Source organism: Strongylocentrotus purpuratus, unplaced genomic scaffold (genome assembly GCF_000002235.5).
Source record: "Strongylocentrotus purpuratus isolate Spur 01 unplaced genomic scaffold, Spur_5.0 spur5_scaffold_1, whole genome shotgun sequence".
Classification (NCBI taxonomy): domain Eukaryota; kingdom Metazoa; phylum Echinodermata; class Echinoidea; order Camarodonta; family Strongylocentrotidae; genus Strongylocentrotus; species Strongylocentrotus purpuratus.
Window position 1 is genome coordinate 39,020,982 of NW_022145594.1, and position 10,498 is coordinate 39,031,479.

Genomic DNA, 10,498 nt, shown 5'->3' on the forward strand with positions numbered 1-10,498 from the left:
CCAGCAGGCCCAGTTTCCTGGGCCATTGGTTCCCTACACAAGATCTGGTAATCGCAGCCTGTCCCCACCGTCGGTTCATGGCGCTCTTGGCCATTCCTCTCCTTGAGGCATACTGGAAATGATTATAGTTCAGGAACGAAACAAAAGAACAAAACCCTCTCATTTCGGAATACTAAGACTTCCGGAACAGAAGCTCCAGCCAATAAGCCAAAACCGGCCGACCCTGTCAATAATGTAGTCCAACCAACCATCACAATAATCAAGCCCAACAAACCATCCATGTCAATAAACGAGCCCAACCAACCATCCATGTCAATAAGCAAGCCCAACCAACCATCCATGACAATAAGCAAGCCCAACCAACCATCCATGTCAATAACAAGCCCAACCAACCAACCATGTCAACAATCAAGCCCAACCAACCATCCATGTCAATAAGCAAGCCCAACCAACCATCCATGTCAATAAGCAAGCCCAACCAACCATCCATGTCAATAAGCAAGCCCAACCAACCATCCAAGTCAATAACAAGCCCAACCAACCATCCATGTCAATAATCAAGCCCAACCAACCAACCATGTCAATACAACAAGCCCAATTTCTTTCCTTCTTTCTTTTTTTTTTTTTCTTTTTTTTTTCCTTCCACAATCTGCATTGATGTCCATGAATGTTGTAGCCTTAAAAGAACAAAATCACACAGTGATTAACAGATTGTGTACCATTAAAAGAACAATAATGAAACATAATCAATTTGACAATCCCCCCCCAAAAAAAGAAAAACAAAACACAAAAAGCAACCTAGCAAATCTGATGTAGAAACCGAAGGAAAAAAAACAAAAAACAAAAAACAAAAAACAACAACAAACAAACAAACATGATGTCAATATCATAAAACAAGCCCAATTAACCATCAACCTTGTCCACTACTACAGCCCCATCGTGTCACTTATTCAAGCCCAAACTCTAAGGCAATGACATACGCAGAACTACCAGTCCGGGCAAGTACCACTCCGGTCTCCCTATATACACTTTCTCAATAAAGGACCGCCCCCTCCCCCTGACAACCTCCTACCCAATAATCATGAGCCTAATCCTGCCCGTCCACAAGTCAGCAAGGAATTGAGGGGAGGGAGGGAGGGAAAAACACGACCAACTCAAACGAAGTATTAGCTGAGAATGACCCATTGATTAGTAAAAATACACGTCGTGGGAAACACTTGCCTTGCGACCCCGATATGTATTACAAAAGCGCGCCTATCATTGATATTTACAAAACACGCGTGGTAAAGATTCGGCTTTGTGACCTCAATGTAGGCTACAAAGATGCGCCTATGTTTGATATTTGCCGACCTGCTGGGAAACATTCGGTTATTGACCTCAAAATCATTTTACAAAAGAGGCGCGCTATCGTGTGTAGTCACCGGCTTGCCGCATATTTCCGGCCTACACTATTGCATTCTATTACAATTGGGTTTATTTTGATAACATCAAAATAAACGTATTGCAATAAGAAATACAATGAAAATGCTGTTATTGCCTTTTTCTCAACTTTTAATTCTTCCGTTTGAGTTGGCTTATTTCCAACTTGACATATTATCAACATAGATAAGAAATCATATAGAAACATTTCTATAATTCCGTTCGAGTTTTAGCGGTAGCATATTTCCAACTTGACATACTATTAACATAGATATAAAATCATACAAAAACCATTTACATATTTCCGTTCGAGTTTTTGCGGTAGCATATTTCCAACTTGACATATTATTACATAACATAGATATGAAATCATATAAAACCATTTCCATAATTATTTGTTTGCAATGGCGGAAGGCGACAGACTGCGATTCCACAAATATGGGAACCCGAGGGTCACGGGTCACGTGACCAGCTGGGAAGACGGTGCTCTACCCAGCAGGCCCAGTTTCCTGGGCCATTGGTTCCCTACACAAGATCTGGTAATCGCAGCCTGTCCCCACCGTCGGTTCATGGCGCTCTTGGCCATTCCTCTCCTTGAGGCATACTGGAAATGATTATAGTTCAGGAACGAAACAAAAGAACAAACTCCAAATCCCAACAACCCAATTTTTTTTTTTTTTTTTTTTTTTTTTTTGCCTAGCGAAATAGAACCTGGGCATGTGGCAAAATTTATGCACGGCTAACAAAAATAACAAACAATCAACTTTGCGTTATTTTTGTGGCTTTATTAACATTTTGAGATGGACGCTTATTTTGCACATTTTGATTTCCTGGGTGTCATAACAAATAACACAGATATATTGAATCATAAAAAATGCTTACAAATGCGAGGCCCCCCGTCTATGAAATCGAGTGATGCCAAGGCTAAACTTATATACATTAAGTCATTATATCAGCCCCCCGCCTATAAAATCGAGTGATGCCTAAAGTTATAGAAAATAGATGTATATATATACCAGCCTCTCCGCCTGTAAGATCGGATGATGCCTAAGATTAAAGCGTGACACCCTGAGTTTGAAAATGTGTAGGTACAACTAGGTCCCCCCGCATTCAAATCGAATGGGGGCCGGAAAACTAAGAATTGACATGCGAACAAATTCGACTGAATATACATTGGCAACCCCCTCGCATGTAAAAATGAGTGGGGTCGAAAATTATTGGATGACAATCATCGATCAATAAACTTATCAGTACCATGTGATTAGTGATTTACCCATACAAAACCGGGTAGGGGCGAAACCCAATGGGAAAATTCCCCTACGGCCCACTGTCTTTGTGCACGACGCTTGATGTGCGACCAGGCCAAATGCCCCCGGCTCTGCATTAACTTCATAAATCACTGACCAATTTATTACATAAACCCTATCCGTACCTTTCATACCTGAAACCCTAAATCCTTTCCGTACTAATACGTATACCTTGGCTACTTCGAACCACCAAGCAATATTTAATTTATGCCACTAATATACTAAAAATACTTTTATTGGTGGAGATAATGGGGAGGTGGTGGGAATGTTTCAGACTCCGTACATTTTTCTTCTTGTCCATTCAAATGACAGCCATAACTAGAATGAAAGCCCCTTCGTGCTATTTGTAATTTGCTGGCGGTATTTTCCGCGCTTGCTTGATAAGCGTACATACGCTTGTACATTTCCTTCCAATGTAATACAAAGTATTACATTTCCTAGCGCGTGAATTTCCCTCAAAAATGTAAACAACCTCTTGACCTACATTTTGTCAGCCTGTCAATAAACCATTTTAAATCGTAATCTACTCTTTAAATTTCAATATACTCCTGATTGCCCGCAATAAAACAAAGGGCATGCACAAAATAAAGTTTCAAAGATTAAGAGCAAATCGAACCGCTGACGCAAAGTTCTCCACGAGAAGATCACATCCCTCATCAGACAGATGCACGCCATCTCTGTGAAAATACCAGTGTTCTTGGACATTGAAATTGTGGCCTATGAATGATCCACTACACATACGCCGGACCCTCCGTCTGGCATACTTGTTGACACCTTTCCGCACATCATTGATGACGACCTGCGACGTGACGTGTACATCATGACCATAGTAATACAGGCGAGTAAGATGCTTGAAAATGAAGTGTAGCATTGCGGCAACAATGACCGCGCTGTATTCAGTGCTTCATCCACCGCTTGTCGACAGTCCTTTGCAAAATAACGCCCCAAGTCGTTCGAGCCCGCATGGATGATTAGCTCCGATGGAGAAGGACCGAACCTCACTTGGCCCTGTAATTGACGCGGGAAATCGCGTATAGCGACGCCCCTCCTCGCCCGTGCCATGCCACCTCACAACCAGCGATTCCCAGGTCTCGACAGCCTCTGGTAAACGCCCGCTCACCAGCTCGCCTCACGAGAATGTCTCCGCACACCCAAACCCGGTGAGCCTGGGCACCTAATTGGAGAAAGATAAAAACCAAATCCCTTCCGAGTATGGCGTACCTTTTATGGGCTTATAGAACCAAAGGTTTCTAACATAATTACATAAGCGAAGCAAATTCAATTCTATATAGCATATTATCGCAGACGACCTTCGTCATTGCCTTGTTTTCGCTCACATTCTGCCCCATTAATATTCTCCTTTCCCTTATCCTTATCGTCAGGAAATCGCATTCGTTTTGCACGTAGTGTTTGTGATTCCTAGTTAGGTGCTTTCCTCATGTCTTTTTCCTTTCAAATTTCATAGGCATAGTCTCTAACATCTCATCAAGGTCACTACTTTCTTCGATTTTGGAAATCACCCATGCATGACCGTCCAGGCGCCATTTTGTCCGTTTCCGGTCCATTTTAAGGCCGTTATATCTTCCTTCCCATCCCCACTATCCTAGATCCTACAAACTTTTAACAAATTCCTCTAGATAGTCTGAGAGATGTCCTTTCATCTGCGACGGATGACTTGACCTTCACAATGCCATCTTCATACTCGAATTTCAAATCTAAAACCGACTCCTCCAATAAATCTCAAGTTCTTGAAAAATGGACCCCTAAACAATCTAAAACTGCCATAACTTTCTCATATAAATTCCGTTTTGTTTTTAAATCTCACAGTATCTTTATCTCATAATTGCACATAGCCGTGCCAAATTTCACGCTCCAATGGCTTTGCACAACATAAATAGCGCCCTCTAAAGTTTTAGGAATTGGCTTTCTCTCTGTGGCCGTATCTTCATAATGGCTTGGCAAACCCGTACCCTTTTTTGGATTTAGATACTTGAAGATATGTCCTTTCCAGCCATATACAAAATTATATATCCTAACACTGACCAAATTTGAGAAAAATTGCCTTCCAAATTCGCCATTTTCGAGAAAATTCCGAAATAACTTCAACTTACTCTAAAATAACGATCTTTATACCTACATCAATGAAACTTGGCAGACACATGTATCCATATACGTGACAACTGTCTGCCAAGTTTGGTAAAAGTCGAATACGTCAGCGCAAAGTTATCGCCAAAAATGATAAATTTACTATGCGTTACGTAATAGCGCCTTTAATGCGTGCAGTACATTGCGCGCAGATGACAACGGTGTCAAACTGACCGAAATGAAGTGCCCTTTCGAATGATACCAAGTATGGTATATGTTCACACAGAAAATTTTGAGTAAATCACATTTGAACAAGGGTCATTATACGAATTCCGCCGAGTTTCCGCCCAATAATATAACACGTATCGGCTATGGCGTCATTTTTTCAGACTGCTTTTCACCCCCTAAACGTCCCTTTTTTTTTCTTTTTTTTTCCTTGAAATTTTGCAGTGACATTCCGAGTTGCAATACGCAGGGCACCTCTTGGCCGGATTTTTAAAATTGGTCAAGGGGGTCATTGAAGACGCAATTTTTGTCCTATAAATCTATTTTACATCACGTGTTTCGATAGGATTACCATAGAACAAAAAAAAATTGTTTACAATAACAACCATGAAATTCTCTTTCCCATGATACCAAATACGTCAGATAAAGTGACATAAAGAGAGAGAAAAAACAAACAATTAAAGTCCGGTCATAATACAGATCCTGTACGTTTTCCGCCCATGCATTACACGCATTGTCTATGAGGCAAATCGGGTTCACGCTTCTGGACCCCAGAACGATCTTTATTTTACTTGAAATTTTACAGGCACATTCTAAGTGGCCAAGTGCAGAGCATCAAGAAGCCGGACTTTTTGTTTAAAAAATCGGTCAAGCATGACATTAAATGCTACTTCATACTCTGCGTAACTAGTCCGAGAGATGCTCTTTCGTTTGACATGTAAAAACAAGGCGTCATTGCACGCACATCGTTCTGACACGATTGCATTTCTAGTATCGTACCGAACTTGTTTAACATACTAAATATTGTACAACATCACTTGTCGAAACACGACTAACCCCAATTAAGTGCATGGTTATACGAAAATGAATAACATCCCACTGAGCTGGTTAAAATTATTGAAAACAAAGTAAGCAATCGTACTAACTCTCCATAATTATATCCACACCGTATACGTAGGCCCCTATCTCCTTTGCCTACAATCAACCCGACCTTGTCCAACCTATTAACGGACATAAAGTTTATATGTCTCACTGCGCCATCTCCCCTATCTCCTTAGGGAATGATATGTTTGCGGAATTAGAAGATGAGACTAGCCTGTGGCTAGGTAACTCACCGGGTGGAGGATGGACAATAGACGGTTGATTCGCCGTTTCTAGGGATTCTGTGATGTTGGCCCCCCCCCGTCGGAGTCTGGTCTCCTTGGCGCTCCCGCCCCGCCGAAGCGGCTGGGTTACTCCTCGAGCCGCGTCTCGTCACTCGAGAATGTGGAGCTGGCGTTGTCCCCCTGATCGGGTCACTGTTTTGAAGCGCTGGCTCTCTCCGCTTTCCTTTGCCCTTTCGTCCCGTAGACGCCTTAGACTTCCCCATCTTGTCGTCCACACAATACAGACGAGCCAGTTAGACGACTATGCCGCAATCCGAGCTCCGATGTAACTTCCTCCAATATTTAATTCCAGCTATCCAATACAATTACTCCTCTGTTCAATTCCAAATATCTAGTGTAACATTTTCTCTTTTTAGATCCAATTATCCAGTGTAACTCTTCCTCTGTTTAATTCCAGATATCCAGTGTAACTTTTCCACCGTTTAATCCTTATATCCCGTGTAGCTGTCTCTCTGTTCAATTCCGAATATCCAGCGTATTGGTGTGAAACCCAGTGATAATAGAAACAAACCGGTGCAGTCAGTTCAACAGCGACAACCTGTGTACAATTAGCATGTATAATTCTGAGTCCAATAAAACACGACCAACTCAAACGAAGTATTAGCTGAGAATGACCCATTGATTAGTAAAAATACACGTCGTGGGAAACACTTGCCTTGCGACCCCGATATGTATTACAAAAGCGCGCCTATCATTGATATTTACAAAACACGCGTGGTAAAGATTCGGCTTTGTGACCTCAATGTAGGCTACAAAGATGCGCCTATGTTTGATATTTGCCGACCTGCTGGGAAACATTCGGTTATTGACCTCAAAATCATTTTACAAAAGAGGCGCGCTATCGTGTGTAGTCACCGGCTTGCCGCATATTTCCGGCCTACACTATTGCATTCTATTACAATTGGGTTTATTTTGATAACATCAAAATAAACGTATTCTTTTGGAGGAATATTCTAACAGTGCATCTCCTCCTCCTTGTCTGTTTAACATTCGAAATACTTGCCATCGAAATTACGCATTACGAAGATAAAAATTTGTTTCAGAATTGATCTGAAACAAATATTTACTGCACAGGTTCAAAAGTTATTTTATAATACTTTGAAGCAAACATTTTAAATGAAATTCAAAAGCGTAATACAATATGAGTATAAATGCAGAGAAACGATGGGAGCATGTTGGGTTTTATAGTTGATAAGGTCTTGCAGCATTATAACAAATGGAATTGGGATGTCGGATAACTTGTAACACACACGTTCTCAACAGGTGAGCAAAGTTTGCTACTCATGCAAACCCAGCGGGTTCTGACTTTTATAGACTTGTAGACATGACAAAAAAGGTTTGGTGTATGTACTAATAATGCTTACAAACCCTACATTTGCATGTCCAGAATCTTTTGTTTTTTATCAGGAGGCCACATTCTCCGAAGACGCATAGTGTATCGGGCAGCTCCGTTGTACTGTATCAATTATGATTTCTTCTTATTCTTCTCCTCGTTTTTCCATTCTCCCCCCCCCCCCCTATCATCCGTCCCTTATTCTCAGTCGTTTTCTTCTTTTGTTTTGCCTTGGACTTAAAGCAGGCGGTGGAAGGTATACAAGATTCAAGATTTTATTAATACAGAAATATGTTTTCCATTGGTGTAATATGTGAAACATGAGACAAAAACATAGTGTCGTGTGCTGAAAGCCAGAAGGGCATCAAGACTCTGTAAAAAAAAAAGACGTCGGCTCTATTCGGATATGCCACTGTGGCTACGCCCTAGGTCATATATTTGTCTCAGAATATAACCTGTACTAAAACAAGGAACCACCCCTCAGTCGTAAATTCACACACACCGTGCTCAAATTTTGGAGTCCGTGACATGTTACACTACAAGTCGACCTTTCTGAGAGAGGCTTGCCTTCGAACGCTAGCCAGTACTGAGAAGGAGCGATGTGCAGTCTCTCCGAGATCTCGGCAATTAGGCATTTGACCTTATCCGTTGATCTGCATCTCTCGATGAGCGTCTTGCCGTTGGGAATCACGACCTGGATCTGAATTAGTTCTGATGTGATTCGGCCGCTCGTTGTACAGGTTTGGCCGCCGCACGGGCCGTAGTGGTTAGTGAAACCTTATTAAGGGGTAATAGAAGAAGTTGAAATAAATTGAAAGAAAAGTTTAAGTTGAAAGCCATCTGGATTCGTAACTTATCTGATAGGCATACCAATAATATACTAGTGTACGTTTTGATGGCATTTAAGAATACTTCATTGATTAAGTATGCCATCAAAAACTACACGTTTGCCAACAAATCCAGGCAAATGTTATCAAATATTATTAGATTGTTGATCGCGGAATATATCATGAGTGAGACGTAAATTGTCAAAATATCATCAACACTGCAACGAACATAATTTTGGTCTAATATTATTACTCTTCTTCACCCAAATTACATTCCTCTGCACGAAGTGCTTGTAAACACTTCATAAGTCATTTCCTCTATACAGGCACAATTTGGTAGGTTTCTGGTTCGTTTTAAGGCCTTTCAAAAAAAGTCACCCGCGCATGACCGTCTAAGCGCCATTTTTGCCTATTTCGGATCTATTTTTAGCCGTCTATTTCTAACTATTTCTAACTATCTATCTCCACTATCCTAGAAGCTAAAGACTTCTTACTTATTGTTAAATATACAGACATAATAGCATGCATATCGTTCTAACATGATTGCAGTTCTAGTTCGTTTCTGTATTACTCATCGCCAATATGATAGTCATGCGAAATTTTGGTGTTGATTCTTAACCCTATTTAGCCCGGGCTATTTTGAAACTGCATAGCCCGGGGGGGGGGGGGGGCTTCTCAGGCCCCCCCCCCCCTATGATCTCGGCCGTGAAATGACCGATCGCCGCGAAAATTTGCATACATGTCAAGTGAAGTGTATAGATTACTATGGTAATTTCAATTTTTTGAAAAATTCACTCATTTGCATATTTATGGTAATTTATGCAAATAAGGTCATCAAATTCACATTTTTGCCCATAAATCAGACATTATTCATATTTAAGCATTCTTTCTCACTACATATATTTGTTAGACCATTTGGAATAATAATACAACACAAAAAATTGAAAAACCAGGGTTATTCTTTATGTTATCTATTGTTTTGATAATTTCTTATGTATTTCTTTGTTTTTTTAACTCATGTATTTTTATTGTTTTTGTTGTTTTATTTCATTTCCAACTATAATTCAACTATTTTGACCCCAAAATAAACACCTCAACTATAAACAAGACCAAATAACCAATGTTTTATCTCTTTATTTGAAAAAAATGAGATTTCCATATGTTTTGTACACAAATCACAAAAATGAGCGATTTTCGGGCTGACATGCAAAGACAAAAGGTCATGTGACTTTGTAATGGTAGGTCCGATTTTCGAAAAATTTCTTTCAAAAGATGCGCAAGACTCGAAAGAAAAAAGTCACAAAATTTCAGTGCAAGATTTTCTTGCGTTAAAAAATTATCGCGAAAAATGTCGAGGGGGGGGGGCTTCTCAAGCCCCCCCCCCCCGGGCTAAATAGGGTTAAGACGATAACACCTCCATGTAACTTGCTCTCATACTTGCGTTGAATTCGCTTGCAACGAGAAGGGGAAAAGTGGACCTTCACGGAATTAATATCGATTTCCCTATATACCGAATATGAATATTGTATTCCTCTGATTGGTCCGAACTGCTTGCCACATATTCGGTACTGATTGTTGGGCATATGTTGATCTTGCATCTATGCAAGGATGCTATGATCGCGAATAGAGTTAACAACGGATACACGCGGTGAGACACGCATTGCTCAAAGATTGGTAAATTTCCTTTGAATTTATAAATAAATACATTTTAAGAGGCATTTGTGTAAAAATTCTTTCATAACAATCGACACTCAATATGCTGTAGATAAAACAAATAGTGACAGCCTATTTTCAGGTCACGATTAAAACTGATTTCGAGACTTTACTCTACCCCTCGAATTTAGAACTGTGCAGGAATTATGAATATGTCATGTATGTCCTATCTGTGGAATTTAAACATTAGCAGTGTCCTAATATTCAAATTATGCAAGGAAACCCGTTTACTTGCTAGACTTCACTGTTAGACACTATTGAGTGAGTGGCTGGCTTTTTCTTCTTTGGTAACAACATCCATAACATGAGCTTTAAAGGGTACATGAGCATATGTCAACATCTATAACCCAGTTCTTGTAATGGCCAAAACTAAACTGATTGAATCTTTGCACATCATAAAACATACGACCATTCGGTACAATG

The 10,498-nt window shown here is 40.4% G+C and overlaps 1 long non-coding RNA gene across 1 annotated transcript; it reads right to left on the bottom strand.

The window, feature by feature from the left end:
• Positions 1 to 1,533: 1,533 nt before the first annotated feature.
• On the bottom strand, positions 1,534 to 7,142 carry LOC105437465. The gene is made up of 2 exons (XR_970617.2): positions 6,152 to 7,142; positions 1,534 to 3,900 (listed from the first exon to the last, which is right to left on the bottom strand). It is a non-coding gene; the product is annotated as an uncharacterized LOC105437465 (long non-coding RNA).
• Positions 7,143 to 10,498: the final 3,356 nt, after the last annotated feature.